The sequence below is a fragment of the Candoia aspera genome, chromosome 7 (assembly GCF_035149785.1).
Source record: "Candoia aspera isolate rCanAsp1 chromosome 7, rCanAsp1.hap2, whole genome shotgun sequence".
In the NCBI taxonomy this organism is placed as follows: Eukaryota; Metazoa; Chordata; class Lepidosauria; order Squamata; family Boidae; genus Candoia; species Candoia aspera.
Window position 1 is genome coordinate 51,684,890 of NC_086159.1, and position 25,155 is coordinate 51,710,044.

At 37.1% G+C, this 25,155-nt stretch overlaps 1 protein-coding gene and 1 pseudogene across 1 annotated transcript in view; one reads left to right on the top strand and one right to left on the bottom strand.

Annotated features, from left to right (window-relative positions):
* LOC134501501 (phosphatidylglycerophosphatase and protein-tyrosine phosphatase 1-like) overlaps positions 1-1,721 on the bottom strand; it is an 83,811-nt pseudogene extending 82,090 nt beyond the window's left edge.
* Positions 1,722-1,768: 47 nt separating this feature from the next.
* Positions 1,769-25,155, top strand: part of PRICKLE1 (prickle planar cell polarity protein 1) — a 67,314-nt gene continuing 43,927 nt past the window's right edge. Inside the window, exon 1 of the mRNA XM_063309404.1 lies at positions 1,769-2,017. The gene's annotated coding sequence lies outside the window, so the exon portion shown is untranslated. The remainder of the gene's footprint in view (positions 2,018-25,155) is intronic.

Consider the following 25,155-nt stretch of genomic DNA (forward strand, 5'->3'; position numbering starts at 1 on the left):
CTAGTCCCATCTTAGGGACAAAGCCAGCTGGGTGACCTTGTACCAGTCACTTTCTTTCAGCTCTAGGAAGGAGGCAATGGCAAACTACTTCTGAAAAACCTGCCAAGAAAACTGCAGGGACTAGTCCAGGCAGTCTCTAAGAATTGGACATGACTGAATGGATTAAAAAAATATTATTATTATTATTATTATTAATACAGAAAAAAGATAGGGAGGTAGATATATAGGCATATTCATTTTCTTGTGTTCGTTCACTCTACAAGATTTAAATCGTTTAAATAATTAATTTTTTTTCTTGTGACAAACCATACGCAGCTGGGTTTATGGAAGACTTCTTTCTTTCTTTCTCCTAATTTGCCAGCCCCGCGCCCCACAGAAAAGTTATATTCATTCACTGTGCAACATTTTACTTGTGAATCTAATGAGTTGCTTTACACTGAACGTTAATGTGAAAGTGAACTTAGATCTGAATTTCACAAGTGGCTTCAGAAGATATGGTTTCTAGATATAAAATAATTCAAGCAAATCAAGAAAGTTTCCACATTACCGAGTAAGTTCAGGAGGGAAACAAACACTGACTAAGATCATGAAGAGAAGCGATTTCACTACACTTGCATATATACTCTGCCCATCACCTGCAGCTGCTAGCCATCGTCTTCAGTCAGCATGAGACCTGGTCCACATACTATATCTGGGGGTTACTGACGCTTTCTGTAGATAAAGCAGAGTCTAGACTAGTGGCCTGACTTTTACATAAAGCAAGGTTCTGCTCGTTCCTGTACTGCATACATGAGCAGATGAGCATGTCTTCCATGCAAACCCTAGGCCACACTTGTAAGTTTATTAATGTGCTTACCTCTCTTGTCTATTCTCTATTGCTCAATCAGAAAATACATGTGTGTACTTATTCAGATGTTTCAGCACCACTTTTTACCTATGTTGGAATAGCTTCCTATCAGCACTGATAATGTGCAATGACCAGCTGGACATTTGAAAATGCCTGTCATTAAAGCAGTTTAGGAATAATGGAAAATCATTTTGCGTTTTTTTTACAATATGGAAAAAAATATCAGATGGTGACCTTTTTTGAGAGCACAGTCAGAAAGACAATTCCATCTAAGTGTAGAAGTGTCATATTTTTCACTTCATTCAGATAACCTTGCCACTGGCAATATATCGAAGGTGAACTATTAGGCTATCTCAGGTAGTATTTTTGTAGGCATGAGCCCCGTAGCATAGGTGGAGAGGCAATGACAATTGTCAGTGAAGCTTCAAAGTGAAGAGATTCCCCTGAAGTTTGAGAAGGAAATCCAAGACATGAGCTCATTTCTTGGATTTAAATTAATCAGGGTAAGGAGTTAATTGTTGAAAACTTTGCTATGCCTCGACGAACTTCAAATAGCAAGAAACTGCCTCGAGACGACTGATCATCCGTTTCAGGGAATGACACCCAAGACGACGTCTGGATCGCTCAACGACCAGGCAAGCACACTGTTGCGAGATTCCTCCTCCTTTTTGCCTTCGCTCCTCCTTGCCTGGATACCCCAAGATCTTCCCGAAAATCTTTCCATTCGCTACCAAGCTGCCGTGGAAACCAGTCTCCCTCGGTTGGACGGATCCATTTCTCCGAGTTTTCTGAACTCCCGGAGAAACGACGCCCTCCGGCGATTGGCCTGTGCGGCCGGCTGCAGCCAATGAGCTGCGAGGAAAGCTTTTCTCATTGTAGTGGGCACCCAGCGCTGGAGTCCCATTAGAAGGGAGGCTCGCGGAGCTCCGGGGCTGGTTCGTGCAGGGGCTGAGGGTTTAGCGGACGGCCCGTCCCGTTTCTCCAGGGCGCCGCAGCTGACGTCTCCCGCCCGCGTTTCCTATGCGGGGCTCCGGGTTGCACTGATTTCCCCAGGAAGCCGCGAGAGCCGAGCCGGGCGTCTGAGCACCGTTGGTCCCTCTTCAATGTTGATTCTTCGCCCCTCGTAGGAATACCTGGGCTGCTGCGTCGCCGGAGCCCTTCTCTTAGGCAGTGAGTGGCTAAGCGTTCTTTTGCGTAGCGGGGAGGAGAGGCAGGGAGGGGAAGTTGTTCTTTGGCGGTGTGAGCCTCCTCGTCTCTCCGAGGGAAAAGAGGACCTGCCTGCAGGATGGCTCAGCGCTCTCCCCGCAGCATCTCCTGTCACTTTCCGCAGACCGGAGAGATTTATTGACCGAGCGCGGCGGAATAGCGAAGCCGAGCCCGCTGCCGCTTTCTGCTTCGGGAAGTAGCGGTCGTGGCGCCGGTTTGCAAAGAGCCGCTTGACCCTGAAATGTGGAAGCTGCAATCCTAAATTCATTTACCTGGCAGTAAGCTCTAGCAGCGGGGCTGTAACCCTGGGTAAACACTTAGAGAATGCCTCTGAGAAGTAAAACCCGCTATATTGAGCGAGGCTACTTTATCTCCTGCTGCAAGTATCATGATTAGTATTAGGTTTTTAATGGTTATCTTCTGGTCTGGATGGAGAAATGTGAAATGCGGGATGGAGGAGTGTAGGTAGTGACTGAAGTTTAATTAATGCGGAACACCAAGAATACGCTCTTCTCAGTCTAAGAGCCAAAGTTCAGAATCCGTGAGGCAATTAAATAACTTTATTTGCTATGCTTATGGCTCTTATGGGGGTCTTGGGGCGGTGGGGGTTGTGTCTCTATCTTGAAAATGTGTTAAGCCTGTGCTGGGAGGGAGGTCTATTTTGCTGAGTGGGGCTTTGGGTTCCTGCCCTTGTGGCTGCAGGGGCTTGGCTGGGCTTAGATTATGCTTGTACTCGGTGAGAAGGAAGTTCACTGGATGTATTTCTTGGTACACACACATGGGCTGAATTGTAGTGGATATGAGAAACAGGAGGTATAAGAAACACCTTATTTTTCCTTCAGTATGCCCAATATTGGGCTTTGCTTTGGAGCACTCAGGAGAGAGCTTGTGCTGAAGAACCTGCTATAACTATTGAGCCCATCATGTGGACTGCAGGTTCCATTTAGAGTTGTAACCAACTTAAGCCAAATCTTAAAGAAGGAACTTCTGATTGCCCTGTTGTTATGCTGTCTGCATGGCCAGCTGCTGCTCCTTACCAACACATGGACATACGCTTGCAAGAAGAAATGCAAGCATCCAGAATGGAACATAGCATTAGGAATTTACAAAGCTATTTATTATATTGAGGTCAGGGCACGTGTATAATTAAAAATTCTTCACACTAAGAAGCTGTATTTATCTCTTAGGTCTGTAGTAAGCTGTTACACTGTAATCAAAGGATGGAATGTTTAAAAACCGCAAAGCTAGCAGCAGTCACTGTGGAATATCTGGTTTTATTTATTATCTTTACTCCTAGCAAGGAAAGTTCCATCTGTCTTTCTAGCAGGCCAGGACTATAGATGGGCATGAGTTTTGGCATGTCCAGATGTGTGAGCTCAGCTGTTCTCTGTCACTTTGGTGACAACTGCCTTGTCCCCCAGCAAAAGCATGCTTTCTACATTAACTTCACTGAAGTGAAAATGGTTCAGCCACCTTCTAATATTATTCTGTGTATCCGTCTGCCCTGTAAGAGAGGGCAGTTCTTTTGGGGTTTCCCTAACAATATCTCTGTGTCTAGAGTCTTCTGAGATCGAGCCCCCTCCCCCCAAAGTGTGATAAACATCCATCTTTCGAACAACCATTAAGCTTGCCTTAGGGATCTAAAACAGCAACCATTTATCTTGGATGCCTGGGGGATGATTTTCCTATACAGGGTGTCATCAGCTTCTGGAAGGAGCCTCTGTTTGGGTCCTTGGTCAAAAATATGGCTTTGATCCCACAGCTGGTGAAAATAAAACTCCCCTCCCCCTTTGGTATTTTTAAATGCCATCAACTAGAGAGCTGAAACATAGATACGTTTTACATGTTACCATTACGAAGAGGGGAGTTTAAAGGCTACCACATATATTTTCCATGTACTAAGGTTAAAAAATGTGTGAGACAAATAGATACTATCTTTTGTTTTATAGCTTGAGTTATCGTTGCGAAGACTGACTCTTGGAGTCTGTCTTCTCCTTCACCCCCACCCCCTGCTGTAACTTTAGCAGCATCTAACTGGGTGTTCAAAATGACGGTCCCTTTCTTTGGCTCTGCTGAAAGATTTGGAAAACAATTTACATAGAAGAATACTGCTCATAAGTATGTTGTTTGAACTGCTTGTTGAATAAGCAGTTGAGCAGATGCCTAATTTAAACTGCTCCAAGAACAGAGCTTTCTCTATGTCACCATTAAACACTGACAGAAAGCTTAAAACAATTACAGCTTGGTCATATAAATGTGCCCTTGGAAGGAAGACCCACTATGTTAAAAGGCCTGGTGCTTCTGTAATCCTAAGGCTGCATTCTGTGCATCAGTACTGGAAATCAGTTCCATTTAATACATGAATATTTACTTCTAAGTGAACTTTGCATAAGATCACATTGCAAGTCACATTTATACTTCATCATCGATATGACTGTTTTTCTTTGCATTAAGGGATATTACTTTCAGTCAGCCTTAGCTACCTGGATAAACTTTAACATCAGCTGGGGAGGGTGGGAAGGGAAACTTTACAGGGTTAATAGCTGAGCTATTAAGATTGGAGTCAGATGTGGCTAAGAGCTATAGAAGAGTCTGAATTTCTCTAATATCTTGTGGCATAACTGAAAAACCAATAGTGCTTTCAACATTTTTAAACATCCTGTTACAGTTTAAGCCTCTTTTTAAAAACTTAGAAGCCAACAATACTTTAATGGTTATTCTAATGCAGAATTTTGAATTGTGGTCTTCAAACTGGGATTAGATTGGGTAATATCCAGTCTGAAATGTGCTTATATTTTCATTTCTGAAATCACATTAGTATTCTCTTTAAAGTGCAGTGAGTTTTCTTTTTGGCAAAGTTTAAGATGCTGCACTCATTTAATTGTCTTAACGTATAATGAGACATTGTTCTTATACTGTAGGTAATCCAAGAACAGCAATCAACAAAGTTATATATTTGACCTTTTTTTGCTTGGATGTAATTTAAATAGTTTAGGAGTAAGTAACTATGTGAAATAAAAGCTTCCTACTTCATTATGTGTTTGGTCTGTCTCCCCCTATTGTCTTAGAATATACATTAGTTTGTGTTGCTTCAGCATATTAGAAGCTCTCCATCTTGCTCAGAATTATTCTAAGGAAACACTGCCCCATCAGAAGTTGCTTAAGCTATGTTTAATTTGGCTACTATGTCATCACCTGGTGGCAGATCTTTTTCTCAGGGACAATTAAAATATGTAGTAGATACAACTATCCTTCGTGAAGGTCTTGTTGAGCAATTGCTAAAAAATAAATCTGGCAATTGCCAAAACAATAAATCTGTGCTCCAGCTTCTAAGTAGAAAGGCAAGGTCTGTATTCAAAGTGATTAAAAAGCCATGCACTGCAGATTCTTGCCATAGAACGTGTGTATTCATTAAACATTTTTTTCTACAATAGCTTCTCTGAAGAAAGAACTTCCACAATATGCACAATATTGAAGATAGTGAGAGAACTGCATGGATCAATAAAATGTTTCACACTTCCTTCAAGAAATCAGCAAAAGCAAGCAATTACTAAGCTTACTATCATATATTTGTTCCTGGAGTGGTTTCTGTCTCATCCCATCCCATCCCATTATTGGCTACAAGTCAGTACCAACTAAAATACACTTAATCCCATTTAAATAATGAGGGTGACGTGTGGCTGGCTGCTGAATTCTTGCAATGGTCTTGCATTACCAAAAACCCAGAAGCATCTTAAAGGTATTTCTGGAAATATTTTAGGAGGCTGACATCATTTTAAGACAGTAATGATTCACCTTCGACAAGGCAGACTCCCTATGACCAAGCTGCTTTGGATTGGGATCTCCTTGCTTCATTACAAGTAGTATTGAAAGGACAGCTGGCATGGTTATATTTTAGGAGAGCGCACTTTGAATGAGGTTGTCTCCAAACTCTGAAGACCTGGTGTTTTTGAAGGGCCTTTGGAGTTTGGTTTGAGTTCATTGTCTTTTGTTTGGTTGTTGCTGGGTGCTGTGTCTTGGTGCTTTGATATAATTATTATACAATTGTTTTTAATCTTGTTGGATCAGGGAGTGATGGAATTGTGCACAATTGGGATGGAAGCCATCAAAGATAAATAAAATCAACCTCATTTCTGTTGTAAACTCATTTGGACAGGTTCTGGAAAACTGCTTTCTCTCTGTCCTAATCATTCTGTCTATTCTCATCCCCAATCTGTAATATGGAGGTGATTATGCTGACTTAATTGTTTTAGGAGTTAAAAGTGGATAATGGCCATGAAACTCTTTCCCTTAAGGGAAAAACGTAGAACTGCTAAATATTACTGATACTAGCATTCTCGGAATGAACACCTTAATGTTTTTCTTTTCTACTGGGAAAAAAGCTGGCAGAACTCGTAAATTCTTAGGAAAATGATGTTGTCACAGCAAAGAACAATACTGCAGGTCTCCTAAGGAGTAAAAATGCTTTTCCAAGACTTAATGAACAAAAAAACACAACAAAATGTTTTAAAATGATCTTTCAGAGTAAACAGAAATCCCTACTTAGTTGGAAACAATGTATTTCTAAACTAGTGCATCCAATTTATGCCTTGAATTGAAGCTCATGACCTATTAATCAGTTATGAATACAAAAACATGCCTCAGTTCTTCTTTGTGAATTTGTCTAATTCATGCCTTCCTATTGCTCTATAAGCTGAAATGTCTGCTTTATTGTTATTTGTCTCTGAACTTCAAAAACAGTACAAGTACATTTCATGCTTCAGTTGCTTTCAAATGTACCTTTTTAATGTGAGCTGTCAATGCTTTGCTTCACAATTGTGGTCTTTGACTTTAATTTGAACATCTTCCAGTAACTATATTAGAAAGTCAGAGCGGCTATATGCCAAATAGTTATAATAATACAATTCTGAGAGCCTTCTAAAAATGGAACTATGTATGTGGAAAAATTAGATATATAGATTTCCCCCCTTTTTTGGAAACAACTATTCATTTAGCATTGATTTTTTTAATCTCACAAAAATGGTAATTTTAGTAGATTATTGTAAGTAATCTGTAATGGTTGTAAATTATAATTTAAATGCCTGTATTATCAGAACTCTTAGACTTAGTCCGATAATTGAACATCCCCACATAACCATCATCCCACCCAACACAGAGGGAGAAAGAGATCAATGATGTGCTCTTAAGAGGGGAATTGGATACCAAGTGGACAGACCTTAATTCCTATTATGTGGGGTATGTCTGAAATTTTCCCAATGAAGTGGCCTTAGCATAAAAATTTGGGGAAATTCTAGCTAGTTCAGGAACATAGTTGAATACTGAATCTTTTTCTGTATGTATTAGCCCTTTGAGTCAGTTCAGACAAGAAGCACAACAATGAATACTAATTCTATCTTTATTGTAAGGTTACATTAACAGAACCTTGCAAGTCTGAAAGTATCCCTCCCGCCCCTCACTTTTACTCTCTGAAAACTAGAAAGGGACCCTTTTGAGATACTTTCTCCACCCCTCCTCCTCCAGACTCAAATTTTGTTTATCAGACCGTTGTCTAGACTGCAGGTCTTCATCCTGTCTCCCAAGGTCATTCCCACAGACCATTACAGTATCCATCTACTTTCAGAGACAGCTAGGACCAGAAAGCTTTGGAATATCTGACTTGACAAGCCATAATGTCTGAGTGGAAATGCACTTTCAATTTGTGGTTTTCTGTGTTAATTGAATTTAGAAAATTCTATAACTTTTTCCGCCTGATGCTCAGGCGTTTATACAGAGAGATTAAAGTGCTGAACAGATGGAAAAGGAAAACTGTTCTCAATCATAATTTGCCTTTGTTTTGAAAGCATACCAGTGGATTGAATTCCAACCATGGTTAAAACAAAATGTTATTTAATTGTGATGCCATATTACCATATTCTTTTTGACGCACTGTTAGCTTCTTCTTCTTTTTTTCTTTTTTGCCTTTGAGATAGCATTGACTCTTGATGACTACCTGGACAAGTCCTTGTAGTTTTCTTTACGTAGGTAAAAACAGGTTGGCTCAAGGATCCATAGCAGACTGTGCAAATCCAAATGAGAGGCAAGGAAGAGATAAGGTTAAAAAGATGCTTCTCTGCCAAACAATTTGGAATAGTTTTTAGCTTGACCTCTAATATTATGTCAAATTGTGCTTTTAGATATGTGTGTACAAATATCTGTATCTGCTAGCAGAACAATATAACAAACTAGACAACCCTGTGACCTGTTGGGTCATCCTTTGACAGAAAGGTAGTGCAGTCTGATGGGACCAGAATGAACATTAAATTTTAGGCTGACCATTTTTTTTTACCCCAATGCTGGATGGTCCCATGATCACCTAAGAAGAGTATACAATAGAAAAATAATTGTAGTGGCAAACAAACTTCAAGAATAAATCAATATTTACTTACCTAAACAGATAAACATGGATGGGGAAAAAAGCAATGGGGGCAGGAATAACTTCTGAATTGCTGCTGGCTTCCCCATTGACTTTGCTTGTGGGAAGCTGGCAGGGAGAGTTGGAAATTGTGGTCATGTGACTATGGGAATGTTTCAGTGGTCACAACTTTGTGAATAAAACTGGTCTGAACATCATGGAAATCAATTCCACAGGAGTAATGGGTCCTGGATTTTTTACATATTCTTTAAGTTAGTGGATTTTAGGTACCTTGAATCCAAAATTGTTGTGGTATAATGCACTGTTTGGGCTAACTTGAGGGGACAAACAGATAAACACAATGAGAGTTTTAGCAGTATATAGATAGATACTGACTTTGTTTATTCAACAGAACTTGCTTCTTTTCTTATATACATCAGATGTATATGCAGAGTGCTGGGTGGAACATCAGATATACATTTCAGTAGTTGAGCTTTTGACTTTCTGAGAATTGGGGAGACAGGATATTGTCCCACAATAGAAAGCATAGATAGGTCATAATCTCCTATCTCTTCCAAAAGTTTCATGTATCGTAAATCCTGGACATGCTCCTTGTCATGCAGAGGGTAATAGTTCAAGTTAGGTAGGGCTCCAAAGTTGTCTTAACTTTCATGCTTGTCTCTGAGATGGAGTTTTGGGAAATGGGCTTTCATCTGCTCTGGAAACTTATCTATTTACTTTCAGAATTTATCATTAGCGTTCCCAGATGTCTGTGTGGCTAAGACCTTTACAATATTGCTTCTATCAGAATGGCCATAAGGCAGAAGTAGATCACAATTCCATGGATGAACCCGTTTAGTCATATTCTTAACTGGACTAATGGATCTTTATTTGATCCAACAAGGCATTTTTTAAAGTATTAATCACGACTGCATGCTCAGGATTGCTTTCATACTGATTAGTTGTATGTCTTGTTTGTTGAAAAAGATCTTGAATATATGTTCTCTGTGTCAGAGGACCACAGGAAAATTAAAAACAATAAAAGAAGGAGCCCACACACATCTGAATCAGCCTTCTTCTTGCTTATATTATCTGCCTTAGAATAATTAATGTGTCTGTAGTTTGCTTATAATTTCTAAAGAGAATTTAAGTTTGGCCTGAAATACTTTTTTGTGTTTTCACAGATGTTTCCTGAAATGTGTTGCTCATGTAATATGAAATAAGAATTTTGTAGTGCTTTCTCTTGCTTCATTTATCATGATTATCATAGGGCCTTCTTCACTGTGAGATCCTTCAGCTTGTGTTCAAGAGAGAATTTCAGATGATAAATATAGTTTGCACTTATGGCTAATGGAGTGATTTAGATCTTTATTTCTTGGGCATATAGAAGAAAGAAATAATATAGAGTGCACACTTGTTTATTTTAGTAAAATGTAATCCTATAAATTCCTTTGTGTTCTTTCTATATGTCTAGACAGCTTGGGCTAAATGCCAAAAAAATGTCCTTGTTCACTGCCCAGTGTGCTTGAAAGAACAAGACAACTGTCCGCCTACACTAGAAATAAATTCTCTTTAATTTCCTAGAAGCTGGTTTGCTTTGGAAAGCAAATGGCTAACAAGTCCAGATCTCAATGGGTTTCTCTTATACTTTCAAAAGACCTGTTCTGAACTTCTACCCTGCTGGGATGGTGATGTTATTAAAGATCAAATTATATTACCATTGGTGAGCATACTGCTTTAATACTAAGCAGTTAGAGAGCAGAGCCTGGAGAGGAACATATAAACAGCTACATCATGAAACTTACATCCCTGATCACATTACCAATAGGTGGAAAATGTGCAATCTTATTATATGGAGCAAGGTTTTCAGATTCTTCTAGCCCTTTCATTTTAAGATTCTATACTGGGAGCTTCCACTGAAGTGTACTTTCTGCTCCATTCTCAAAAACAGTTTAGAATGCTGAAGAACACTGGCTTATTGCTAACGAGCAACTGGTATGCTGGTACATGCTGTCCAGTTAATCTTTCCAACTAAGCAAGGGTAATGTCAGTAACTATAAATTTGTCAGAAGAAACAACCTAGGCCAGAGTTGCTCAACCTTGGGAAATCTAAGATGTGTGGACCTCAACTCCCAGAATCCTGGGCTGACTGGGGAATTCTGGGAGTTGAAGTCCACACCTCTTAAAGTTCCCAAGGTTGAGAAACTCTGGCCTAGGTACTAGAAAGCCTAGCTCAAATACAATGCTAAGATTTCCACCAAGGATCTGAAGCCTGAGTTTGAGGTTGGCTTATGGATCTTGACTTCTTTGGGAACAACAATTAGCTCTGATTGACTTCTGTTTTTGAAACTACTCTTGCTGGAGGGAGAAATCAGGCAGAAGCAGCTGGATACTAAAGTGCTTTTTTATGGTTAAAAACCCAGGGTTTTCTGGAATCTGGTGTATCATTTTATGCAAATTCAGCTAGTTCAATATAAACAGCAGGTACTGCTACTTGCAACTGATTTCTGCATTATTGTACTTACTACATCCTTGCAGCTTCAGCTGGTTATAAGTAATGTAATAACTGGTGCTTTAAAGTGATGAAGTCAGAACTACTTAAGATGTAATGCCCAACTATTATTATTGTGAGCAGTTAGGACTATCTGTAAGTATATTAAAATCTTGGACCTTGTGGCATGTAAGCTGCTAAAAGCCAACTGATGGATGTTCTACTGCTGTAAAATGTGGGGGAGAGCTTTTCTCTTTTCATTAAGAAATTGACAAATGATTACCAATATTGCTGCACATTTAAAATATTTAACTGTGCAGAATCTCAAATGTTAAACAGAATGAAGTACCTTGCACCAGCTTAAAGACAGACTGAAGTTTTTTCTGATGCATTTTTCTTGTTGTCCTGTTGTCCTGCAAATATACTTGTGCAAAGGATTTTAAATTTCATTTCTACATAGCATGGATACTATAACCAAATCTATTGGGCAATATTCTATAGGATAAAGCTCTGTATAGGATAAGATTGAGTACTTAGCTTTTTTTTTCTTATGTAAATTAACATATTTCCTTACACCAAACAAAGATGGTAGAAACCTGTTTATTGGCCAGTAATAATTGCTCTTACAATTGCTGGATCTTAACATAAACAAACATGAATTCTGTTACTGAAATTCAAGACCCCTATAACTGTTGAAACTGGTCACAGCATAAGATGTATTGTTGTATTACTATAGGGGAGAGAGAGACAGACAGACAGACAGAATTATATATAATTATATATAGAATTCTCCACAGAGGAACAAATGATTAGGTTCAAGCTATCCTATTTTAGACACATTATGTGAAGATTTAGCTGTCTTGAAAAGTGTATAATGCTGGGAAAGGTAGAAGGATGACCAACAGAAAGTTTGGTGGACTTTATTACAGCAGTGATGGATGCACAGTTGAAAGACTTGAAGGACCAGGTTGGGGACAGATCATCCAGGACAAAATCTATCTATGTGGTTGCTAAGAACTGACACAAACTCAGTGGCACACAACCAGTACTTCACAAAAGGAGATTATTGTATGCACAAAGTTTGTCTGTAAATTAAGTCTGTGGATTAAACAGGCAATAATGCATAGCACTGCTCCCGTGAAAGCACTATGAACTTTGATTATATATTGAATGCCTATATGTAACAGTCTGTGTATGTAACCATAACTCTTTATGCCTACCTTGCCCATCCCAGTGTTTTGCAAATGTGCAGAACCTCAGCCAGCCTGCCCATATTGAGGAAGACTACTTTATATTATAATTAGGAAAGTTTTAAAAATAATTTTTGCAGGCCTTAACCTTAACCATTTGGGGACAATATCATAGTATAAGGGAATACTTTGTAACTGGGAGTTTGTAACTGTTTTATCATATACTGTAGTTTGCTCATTTCTTATATGAAGTAGTTTGAACTATCAGTGTTGGATTAATCTTGTAAAAGAAAAGTCTCCCAATTCACTATGTCTGTATTCTTGCTTGGCTTGGCCTTTCTAGCAATATGTTTTTCATAAATGGAAAACTTGTACTGATTTTTTTCCAGATTTTTCTGTGAATAGTTAATCCTAAGGAAGTGTCTGCTGAATTGCTACATAAAAAACCTCAGTATTACTTAAAGTCTTGTTGGATATTGCTGCATGTGTACTTCTTGGCAAAATGTGGAGAAACTAAATTGGCATCTGTGCTCAAATCACTGAGTGGATTATATAGTAGTGCTATAAAAAAAAATCCACACTAGCTCTGAGTTTGTTTTCCCAACCTCATACAGTCTCCTTATTCATCAGAAGAAAAATTCTTCAGTAGTCAGAGTTAAAAAACAACCACCTTTAAACACATGATTCCCAACCGAATTTTTCTCATGCATACAGTTCAAAAAATAACCCCCAGCTCCATTGGTTAACTTGAATTTGGATCAAAATGATTTGTAGACATTTTCTCACAGTGAAGAAATACTTGAAATTTTGAATCATACATACAGTATTTTCTTTAATGTTTTCTGATGTTGTAAAACAATTTCATGTATCTTCATAGAGCTGGTTTTGTTTCCTTTTTAAATTGATAAAGGATATTTTGGCTGGCAGTACAGGTGCCATGAATTTTTACACTTGAACCCCTTAAGATTAAGCATGCAACACTAGAATATTTTAGAAGTAGTTCGTAGATAAGCAAGCAGTCAGTCTGAGCTGTCAGTTGCTCTTGCAGAAATTAGTGTCGTAAAAGATCTTCCCATTCGCTGCTTTCTTTTTAAATGGTTTTTCTCAACACTATAATGCTTTTACAGATATAGCAGGAAAGATAAGTGGTAAATTTTAAATTCTGCTACTACCAAAAGGCACAAGCCAAAGTCTGTTTTTTAAAACAAACCATGGACAGAGCTATCTACATTTGTCAGGAAAAGCCAGAGGAAATCTTCTGTGTGGTGTTCTGAAGCATTTTGACTTAGCTTTCCTTGCAATGTGCCCAGTATGTATGAGATAAAGAAATCGAGACCCATGGAATATTTTCCAGTTTATAACTGCCTTGCCTTAAGTCCATGAAATAGTTTCCACTTACCACGTGATGGTTTTTTGGATTCAAGAACTTTCTGTTAAGTCCCTTACAAGTTCACACTTCTATCAGACATTACAAAATTAGCGACTAAGCATTTTATGACACTTTTGGCAGAGGGTGGTTGGGAGATGGCTGGCCTGCACTGATAAACTGATATAACAGCTTAGAATTAGAAAGCCATTCCCACCTGAGAACGACAGAAATAGAAACTCCATGCTCTGAGTTTGCTCTGAGTGGACAAATTCACTCAACTCAGTTTGCTTTGTAGGCTAGTTAATCTATGGAAATAATATTACTACTACTTCTATTTTCCGTAGCTGGTTTTGGGTGTTAATTTCTTTAATCATTTTCTCTACTTTTTGTTTCCCTTCTCATAAGGGACAATGATGATTGAGATACAGGCATTTGGGAATAATTTCTGAGTTGATCCTGGGATCATCCATTCAATTAGAGGTTTTTGGGGATCAAACCTTCCCAGAAGATTGCCTGCCTCATTCTCTGCCCCTGGAAATAAACATTTCTTAATTCTATGTGACTGCCATTCTTGGAAGTCCAACTTATATAACTTCTCTTTCCCTTTTCTTTTATTGCTATATACTGTATTAATAATGTGCTAGACATTGTCCAAGTGCAATATAGTACTGTCTGAAGGACCTCAATTGCTATCACCTTGGAAAAGCTTTTTTTGGAACTGCACTGTTAAAAATGTATACATTTTAATGCTGAAGTTTTGTACTATATATAGCTGAATGCATAGGCAAATTCATAACTGTTCTTTGCCTGGTAATGGGGCTCTCCTAATCGTTGTTTTGGAATTCTGTTTATCATGAATTATCAAGCTTAATTTTTCTTCCTCGGTAATACTTGAGGTGAAGTTATACTAAGAGCTGGCTATGCTGTTAGCTTTGAAAGCTTTGGTTAGTTGCAGGGAAGAATTAATTTAAGCTTTTAACATTAATGGCTGCACATATGTTTGCATTTTCCCCCTCTCAAGATTGCACAATGAATGATCCAGTATGTTAACTTGTAACTGCCATTTATGGTAGAACTGTTGATGAGTTGTTTATCTTTAAAAGAACTTGAAAAATTCAGAGTTAGGAGAAATTCATGTTAATCCAGGAAAAAAGTCACTAGATGGCACTCTTATTCATGCAGTGTCATCACTTTTTCCTGGTGAGCTTTTAGCTAGGTAAATGAGGGTAAAAACATGAAAAATTAAGTTTGGTCCAGCAATACCAGAAGTTATGACAATTGGGAAAGAGTTCCAGAATGGTGATAAACTGAATCTTTGTTGGGCATGGAGCTAAAGTACAACAGGTATACATTTTGCTTATATCATGGTCTTCTTATTTGGGGGCTATATTTTATCGCTTCAAGAAATCAATCAACTAAAAAGCTAGAATACTTTCAAATGCCTAAATAAAACATATTATATGAATTCCTTAAAAGCACATGGAAAGCAAAGTAAAATCAATGTGCTTATTTAAAATAAAAGTGAAGAAAGACAACTATGTGGATGGTGCAAATATAAAATTGATGAGTTTCAGTCTCCTCAGATTGAAGTTGGGGGTAATGTGGGAAATATTAGAGTATGCATCCATGTATACGTGTATACATGGAAAAATGTGCTGGGAGATGCTATTTTTGGTCTCAAGGATTTTATGGTAATGAATAATCAGGTACAGAAGTGCATCACCATCTAAAGAAACAGAACTGTTCTGGGAGTTAGGCATTTGATACTGAAGAAACATAAACCTGGGTTAACAGATTTCTGCATTGCCTGGGCTAATGATGGGGGAAGGGACTATGAGCAAAAAGGTGCCAAGCAAGACCCATTAATTAAATCTACAGTATACGATTTCTTTACACAAACCATTTAGCTTAGAGTATGCTTTGGGGCCGGTGGGCATCCTTGGAATTTTGAGAGCATGTCATGAGTGCTCCTCTCATACGATGGCTGGCATGAGGGATTTCATCAGACACAAAGGATCCATTTAGCAGAAAGTAATCTGGAAAGGTGGTTCCCAGCATTGCCTTTCAGCCTTCCAGGGTCATTTTTGCATTTCTGTTTTTATCTTTGTTCTGAACAGGTAGGTCTGCTTCCAAGCAAAGTACATGTACCATTTCTGAAAATAACTACAGAGCCTAAGCATATTCCTTTTAGAATCTGGCTTCTTGCTTTTCATTTAATTGTATTTTCTTAAAATAATCTAAAAAAAAAATTCTAAGGGACATGCTTACAAATACATTAGCACCTATTCTGCCTATCCTTAGTAGTTTGCGTACAAGCTGTGAGAGGCTCTACCACTAGATTCTTAGTTTTCAAATATAGAAAAGGATATAGGAAAGAACAATTAATTACCTTATTTGAGTTTAAGGTAGAGACACATCTAATAAATACGGTGATGGGAAGTTCATCAGTGGGAAAGCCAAGGAGTTTGTCAGCTTGTAAGGAATGACTGGTCACACATATAACCTTGCCAGTATGTGTACTGGAAGTAAAATTTGGAGAGGTGATAAAAAAAACCTCTAGAAACCAGGAGACTGTAAGTTCTGTCTTCCTTCAGCTGGTGTTATGGAGATTGCTGGTGAAGAAGAGGGGGATCCTCTCCAGGGGGAAAAGTGCATACTCAGTGTTGAATCCCTTGGGCTTCCGGCCAAGAAGGTCAGAAAAGATCTTCCTTAGGTTTCTGGGTTTTTTTTCTAGTAGAGTTTGCTCGTGCCTTTCAGTTTAGCAGGATTCTGTCTAGTAGAGTAGAACAATAAACACTAGAGCTTCAGCTTCTTGTCTCAGCACGGTTCTTTGCTCTAAATCATGACAGCTGGGTAATTTTGGGCCAGTCACTCATTCTTAACCCAACCCACCTCACAGGCTTGAGGGAAAATCAGAGGCGGCATTAGGTATGCCACCTTGAGTTGTATAAAATAAAGGTGTGATATACTGTATATCTCATTACCATCTTCTACCTTAATAATTCAATATTGTATAAGAATAATATGTTTCAGGCATTTAAATACTGTGTGGCCAAAAAGGAGCTTGTGTACCAGTGTAACTTCATTAGAAATAGTATTGCTTAGGTGTGCTGACATGTCGATAATGGTTTAGCTAAAGAATAGTAGGTTATTCTGATTTTCTCACATACTGTATGTGAAGCAATAACTAGCTAATTCAATCTTCTGTTATGATTTAGAAAGGTATAAGGCAGAATCTGATGGCATTAGCTGCAAGGGCAAGAAAGCCTATGGAAACAAAAGATGTATCTAAAATATACATTTTATGTGTTGACACCTCCATCCATTCTTGAAGACAAACTACTCTGTATTTGACAGACAGGACAAATAGTGTCTGTTCTATCACTCTTTTTTCTCTCCAAATATAAGCTGCTACAATAAAAACTTTAATTTAAAATCTAGTAGAATCTAGAACAGGAAACCTTGTTCAAAGGTTAAGTATAGTTAGTTTTCTTCCAGCTTTTCAAAAATTGTGGAATTGCAGGACTGCCTTGGAATCTTAAGTGAGTAACGGCTGCGTAATTTGGGGCAAAGTTGTAACACTGGCACACCACATGTTTTGCATTGCAGAAAATCCCTGGCTCAGTCTTTGGTATTTCAGGTAGATCTGGCACAAAGTGCAGACTGAATGCTTTGAAGGTTGTTGCCAACTAGAATAAGCAGTACTAAGTTAAATGGACCAATGATCTGTTTTTTGTATTTCTGGGTATGAAAAGCATACTGGACAACTATTTTCAAGTACTGGAATACTGCGGCTGACGTGGAAAAAATAAAGCTAAGCAGGATATGACCTGGTTAATATTTAGATGAGGGAACACCAGGAAACCCCAAGGCAATAGATTAGACTGGGATGTAAAAAACAAAATTCAGATGAAGACCATGGCAACCCATTTCTTATTGTCATTAAGAAAACTAAATAGACATGTCCATGTGGTCACCGGAGAGTTTTTAATCATGGAAGTTTTTGTCCTCTTATGTATGTCTGTACACATACACTCCCTGGTATTACTAGTACTGTTTTCTGTATTAATGCCACAAGAAGTGATGAATATGGCTAAAGCTTACTTTTTTGTGAGACAGTAACTGCATTCTCTACATATTACCCTTTAGCTGGATTTTACTTTTGTTTATAATATGTTTTGAATATGCTTTTTTTTAAACTATTCCTTTAGTCCAAAGTGTGGGTGGGCTTTCCTGTTTGCTTGCTTTCTTGATTTTATAATGAACTAATGAAAAAGAAAATAATTTCATTGCCATTTTGCTTTTCTTCAGATGAAAAATAATTTTCTGTTTCTAGTAGAATGAATTAGAAGGGTGTGTCTTGGTAATGTGAAATACAGATGGAAGTTATTGCCTGCGACTTCATCTGCCCCTGCCCAAGTGTGTTTCCAAGCCTAAGTATGAAAGAAAACTACATTGATCTGCTTAATTTGGATTTAATCATGCCTTCATTTTGGACATTTAAAGTCTATACAATGGCTGTGGGCAGCATGGTTTGCAGCACCAGACTTCCTAGTCCATCAGCTCTTCCTTCTGAATCTGTGCATTCTTTAACTTGTTCATCTTCTAAATTCATTTGTAACAACATTTTATACATCTTTGCAATAACATGTTCGTCATTTATACAGAGTTCTGTTTCAAATTGAGTTGTTTCATTGACAAATTTAAGATTCTTTTTATCCACTTTAAAACATTCTGACAATTGCGCATATGTAAACCGATGACATGCAAAACCTTCCAACTCTAACTGCTCCCTTGTTTTAAGTTTTGGTTCATCCTCTTCAAACTTTAGCAAATCTTCATAATTTAGCCAGCTTGTTTTCCCCACATATTTTCTTCTAACAAACGCTTCTTGAGGTGACAACCACAATGGTACTTTAGGAGACAATCTTGCTTTATATTTATTCCAAACCCTCATTATGGCACTCCTAACAAAATGGTTTTTAAAATCCTTATTAACTTTAACTTTATCATACCACAAGCAGGAATGCAACCCAAATCTCAATTCATGTCTTTCAAGTTGCAATAACTTCCTGTTCTTCAGACTTATTCATTCCTTCATCCAAAGCAAACAACAGGCATCAAAATACAATTTTAAATCAGGTAAACCCAGACCCCCTCGTTCTTTGGCATCTTGTAACAACTTATATTTAATTCTTGGTTTCTTGCCTTGCCAAATGAACTTGGAGATATCTTTCTGCCATTGTTTAAATGGTAAATCTGTTGTCAGAATCAGTACAGTCTGAAAGAGAAATGACATCCTAGGCAAAACATTCATCTTAATCACAGATATTCTCCGCCAAAGAGGCAGTTGTAGTTTTTCCCATCTTAACAGATCTTTTTTCACATCATTCCAAATTTTAACATAATTATTCTGAAACAACATACTATTCCTGGTTGATAAAATCACCCCCAAATATCTAACCTTTTTTTCAATCTTGAAAACAGTCTTACCCATCAAAATCCTTGATTGGATGAAGTCATATTTTTAGTCAGCATCTTTGTTTTTTGTTTATTTACTTTAAGTCCTGCCAATGACCCAAATTCTTTAATTTCTTCATCAAATGTTCTATAGTATCCAGAGGGTCCTATAATATCAAAACTAAATAATCAACTAAAGCCTTCAGTTTAAAGAACTCTTTTTTGATCTTTAGGCCCTTTATTTGTTCATCTCTATTAAAAACTTCCAACACCAAGATAAAGATCAAAGGTGACAAAGGCCATCTTGTTCCTTTTTGTATATATGACATGGGTCAGTTAACTCATCATTCACAATGATGCTTGCCTTTTGAGGTGTATAGATTGACTTCTCTGAATAAAATACTCTCCAAAGTCCATATTTTCCAAGGCTTTAAACATGAAGCTCCAGTTCAAATTATCGAAAGCTTTCTCAGTGTCTAGGAAAATAAGAGCCGCTTGACACTCATTATGATATTGTAAATGTTCTATACTATCCAAGACAATTCTTACATTATTTTTTAACTGTCTTTTGGGTAAGAACCCACATTGATCATGGTGAATAAAGTCGTGTAAAATTTTCTTCATTCTTTCTGGCAGTATTGAAGCAAATATTTTATAATCATTGTTCAGCAATGAAATTGGTCTGTAATTCTTAATTAAAGAAGGGGCTTGACCTTCCTTTGGTAGAAGTGCAATATTAGCTTCTTTTCATGAATCTGGCATTGCAGAGCCTAACAAAATAGAGTTCATTGGTCTATTAAAAGGCTGAAGAATCTGATCCTCAAAATAACTGTAATATAATGCAGACAAACTATCAGGGCCGGGTGCTTTTCCCAATTTAGTTCTTTTTATGGCTTCCACTATACTAATCCAGACATTCTTGAATTGATGAGCTGATAAATACTGTACAAGTAATGAGATAATTCTTAGTTGCTGTTTTTTAATTCACAGAAAAAACGTGTTGAGCATCCTTATACATTTTGACTCAGCTGCTTTTCAAGAAAGGTCTTTTATTTTCAGTGCCTAGTATACTAATGAGCTGAAGCATTCTGCTATAAGTTTTTGGATAGTGCTTTTTCTGATAGATTCAATGGGAAGGGCTGTTTATGTACAGTATGTCCTCTTCCAAGTTCTATGTATAACATTTGAAAGGAGTACTACTATCAGGACTCTTGTGTACATTAAAGCTACCGTATCTACTGTACTGTTTGAAGATGGACTATGAGCATGGTCTCTCAAATCACAGATTCAGATTTCAGAGTTAAAACTCCCTCAATTTGTACTTTGGGTGACTAGTTTTCTTGGCAACAATATGGAAGATTTTGCATGGGATTTTTTTTTTTTGGCTTCCCATCTGGTCTAACGACTCTAGAATTTCTTTGAGTCTCCAATCTACTTACTCACCTAATTTAACCCTTCTTACCTTTTTGAAAGTAGCGAGGGAGAAGTAGATACTGCCATCTGCTCTTAAGTGTGGGGTAGGCAAGTTGTGTTTGTCTCCTTCATATCTTGGATGAATAGGGGAAGGAAGTTTGTATGAATAACCCCAGTTTTTAAAGTCTTCAACTCAGGTTATGAAATCCTGAGACTGCTTATGTCATCTTATAATTATCCCTGCTAATTACCAAATGGGTGTTGTGGGTTGGATTTGGTTTTTCCTCCTTAGCATGATCACATTTAATTTTCTGATTTTGAACCTTTGAAAACTGTGCAGAGTTGCTTAGCTTTAGAAATCAAGTAAATAATAAAAATGCTTCAAACAGAGCTGACACCAACAAGTATCTCCAATTTAATACTGCCAGACTGAACTGCTGCAGAACTACACTGACACAACATAGAGTGAAAGTATACTTTTAAGCAAAAGGCTACTTAACTTGGCTGAGTTGAACACTTGTACTTACGAGAGAGCTGTGTGTGTGTTTTATATTTATAAGCTGAGTTAAATAGTTGACTTCTGTAAGACTTGTATTTGGGGGGGCATAATTGAATTACTTGAATTATTACTTTTCCAGATGTGAAAGCTCAGTGATGCATCCTTTGCCAAAACAGAATAATATAAAAGTGTGACTGTTTCTTCAATCTTTCAGTCCCCCCACCCCCCATTTCCATTCCACATCCTTCATCTTTCCTTTTTTAGAAGCTCTGAATTTTGCTGTTAAATGCATAGAGGAAAATTATTTTCTAAACCTTAATTTCATCCTGCTTGAAGGTATTATTCTCTCCCAAAGCTGGCATACTTTTAATAGGATGTCTTAGTATTTGCCCACTAATCTAAGGTTTCCACTACTTGCAAAGTTAACCTTTTTACACATAAGCAGCAGTTGTTTGAAAGTAAGATCAGTCTGTTTGTCTAAAATTTAGTTGGTAAGCTTACATAGGAGATAAAAAGCAGAATAATTTCTTTTATATGACTCTTGTCTTGGTGGAGGCTCTTCCTGTGTTCCTCAAGGTTATTCCTTCTGCCCAGAACAAGCACTGATACAAGCCCATGTTCAGATATACACACGGGCAACAAGTTTGGTGAATGTGAATATTTCATGGTTATTGTCCATCATTCAGGCGATCTGTTCCTTGTTAAAGAACAATGGACCATATTATCTTCCTTCAGGCTGCTATGACACATGGGCAAAACATTTTGCTGCCTTCACATTGGCCAGGCCAAATAATGTTACTGGGGCAACAGCTTGCAAGGTTACCTGGGATTCTTTTCAGCTTGTGGACTCATTTTAGAAAAAAGTAAATTACGGTTAAGGCATTTGTCTTGTTAGCCACCTTGAAGCTTTGAAAGGGGATAGTTATCAACTTTTGGAAATAATAAAATATTATACTTCGAGGTTTTAGTGTATATTTTTGTCTATTCTAATAACTCCTTTTAAACATAGCATATGAATTTGAAGTAATTGCAGTTATTTTACAGGATTTACAAAATGCCTTTAAAATTTCTCTATAATATTGAGGAAAACCTGGTTAACACTTAACTGGCTTCATTAATCTCTGGAGCAATTCTGTTGAAGTACACAAGAAAACTCTGACTTCAAGCTTTGAGTTACCTTTTAAGTGAAGCTTAGCCTTTGTAGTCCTAATGATTTGGGTTGGCAATAGTATTCAGGTGAGCAGGGATGCTGCAGGGTAGAGAAAAGATATGGTAGGAAGAATCAAGTTCATGCATATACTCTTGGAAAAACAAATGTTCACACATCATACATTGTTTATTGCTTCTGAATACACTATACAAATCAGCTTTCCTAAAACTAGTGTCATTTGGACCTATTAGACTATAAGTCTTGTCTTCCCCAGCCAGCAGGTCAGTTGCAGTCAAATACTAGTCTAATTATTCCATTTGGTCAGCTTTTTATGTTTTATATATTGGGTTTTTTTTAATGTTATGTGGTTGTTTTTCTTTGTTTATTGCTTGAGTTGGGCAATACACACTTACATTTAAAGGATATTCACTTGATGAATGATCTATGAACAGAGGAGAAATCCTTGTGAATCGGCTTCTAATAACAGCTATTGAGAAACTGATTACATGTAGGCAAAAGAGTTGTTCATAAATGTCTATGTGATTTTGCTTGGATTTTAGTATCATAGGTACCAGTTTTGTTGATTCCATAGAACAGAACTATAGAATATTAGCATGAAAAATGTTTTGGTTGCTGAAGACTTAAACACAAATCTGATGAGATTAACAGTAATGACAAAGGCATATTAAAACTGCTGAGGTTGTATCAATGTGACTCCTTCATGTTTCTATTCCAAACTTCCAACATATCAACCATTACCAACAGGAAAGAATGACCAAAATGTAAGATATCTGTGTTATGTTAGAGTGCCATTTGTTTTAACAAATCTAGGGTGAACTTCCTACAGTGTGCTTAAGGAATTGTTTTTAGAATTACTCATTTCTTAGATATATTAGTTGCCTGTAGTTAATAACTCAGAGGATGGCATGTAGTAAAAACACATAGAATCCATATACACTGAAATCAGCAGAATAAGATGACCAATTAAAATAGCAATAATTTCAAATCAGCAAAGACTAAAATGTATTTTAATTCTTTTTTTCTGTTTCTTTATATTTTATTTCATTGAAACTTAATAAAGTTTTATGAAAAAAAATAAAGGAAGTGTTACAATAAAATTGGAAAGTATGAAAATAAAATTTCTGAAACAGCATAGCAGAAGAATAAAAAGTGTGAGGATAATAAAAAGATCTTTGCTTAAGGTCAGAATGATGATAAAGTTAGCCCCAGATAGATTTTTCTGGGAAGAAATTCATAATTTAGAGGCTATTCCTGAAAAGACTGAGTCTGGACTAACCTTTAGCTGTAATTCAGCCTATGACCATATTGAGAGACGAGTCTTAGATGACAATCTTAGGGCTCAACTTAGAATGTAAAGGAAGAGCTTATCTATAGGTACTGGGACTTCAATTCATGAAAAACTAATGTGTCCATTTTGAGCTGGAGTTGGAAGCAAGGAAAGCTGATATGATACTGGCCTGTTGTTCCATACAATACTTCGGTAGTCATATTTTGTGGCAAGGGCAATTTGACAGGACGCTACCCAGAGTTGCTTGTTTGTGAGATGGGCAGCTATATAAATTTGAAAATAAGTAAGTAATTTAAAGGGGACATCACTAGAGCATGAATCAGGGAAGCTAGGCTATCTTTCCATCTAGCAGTGTCATAGTTGGTAAAAGCATTAAATGTCACTCAGGATACGTATGTATCCCTATGCGTGTAATGAGAACAATGGATCTACAAAACAAAACAAAGCATCCTATAATTTGCAATGTAATACTAAGATTAACTTCTTTCTAGAGCAACTTGAATATAATTCACCTGGACAAATAAATTCCCCATAACAACAACTTATTTGGATTAAGTTTCATTAAAATTTCTTTTGGGGAGTAACTTCATTATTGCTGCCAAATATTGAGTAAGTACTTTCATTCTCTCACCTAAATCTGATGAAAAAGAACCATACGTTTGTGACTTAAAACCTAGCACTTTTTCTTTGTAACATTAATGTACTGTTTATCATGATATGTAAAACCATCCTGAATATGTGAATAATCTCACTCTGGGATTTCATGGGCATGTTGAATTGCATGGGGGATAAGATGGAGCATGCCAGGTCCCGAAACACAAATGCATAACTGTGCTGCTGAAGGGAATTGCTCTAATTCCATATTTTAAAAAAGATAACTATCCATGTTTGTATATAACTACTACAAACTCTGCTGTCCATACACAGTTGAGACATTATTCCAGAAACATCTAAATATGTATAATATCCCTATTCTATTCTTTATTTTCCTATTTCTATAAGTCTTTATCAAAATAATGGATTTCCATATATTGTCTAGAGAAGGTGTTTGAGACACTGGAGTGAGAAGATGCTATATTATTTGGCTTGTGTATGGCAGTCTTTATACTCTTAATGGAAGTAGTGAGAGACCAAACATAGAGGAACAACCAATGCTGAGAGAGAGTTTAATGTACTTGTTAAGAGTGCAAAAATGAAGGCCTATTAAACAGATTTATTATGAAAATACCCTACCCTAGTCACAGAATTTTAGAGAATATTTAGAATATGGATTCTCAAGAGATTTAATGAACAGTTATATATTTCTCCCATTTTTCCAATTTGGTAAGGTAACTCGTTATGCTAGAAATTAGTGTTTAAATTGTATCTCTGGTTGGAAGACTGTTATTTTCTGAATTTCCTGCATTTCTTTTTAAAAAATGGCTTGCAATTTTACTCAAGCTTAGCTGGGTTTTGTTTTAGAAAACAAAATGAAGGAAAATATCTGCTATGCATTTCATGTCTACATTTAAAAGTGCTCTTTGTATTGAGACTTCCATAGGTGAACATTGAATGTACTGTAATACTATCACCATTGAATGGATATTTTACCAAAATGTAGCCAAGACAGAAGTGGGTGATCAACCAGTGTGTCTGCAAAGAAAATTAACAGAATAATCAAACAAAAAAGGTTCTGTATGGAAGCAGTCAAACTTTGCAGTTTGCATAAGAGAAAATATTACTGGAATTTTCCTGGGGCAATTCAGCATCTGGAGTTTTACAGAAAGCTCAGTCTTAAGGAAAATGGTAGTAAATCTTAAGGGAAACATTGTACCATTTTATTTAATTAAA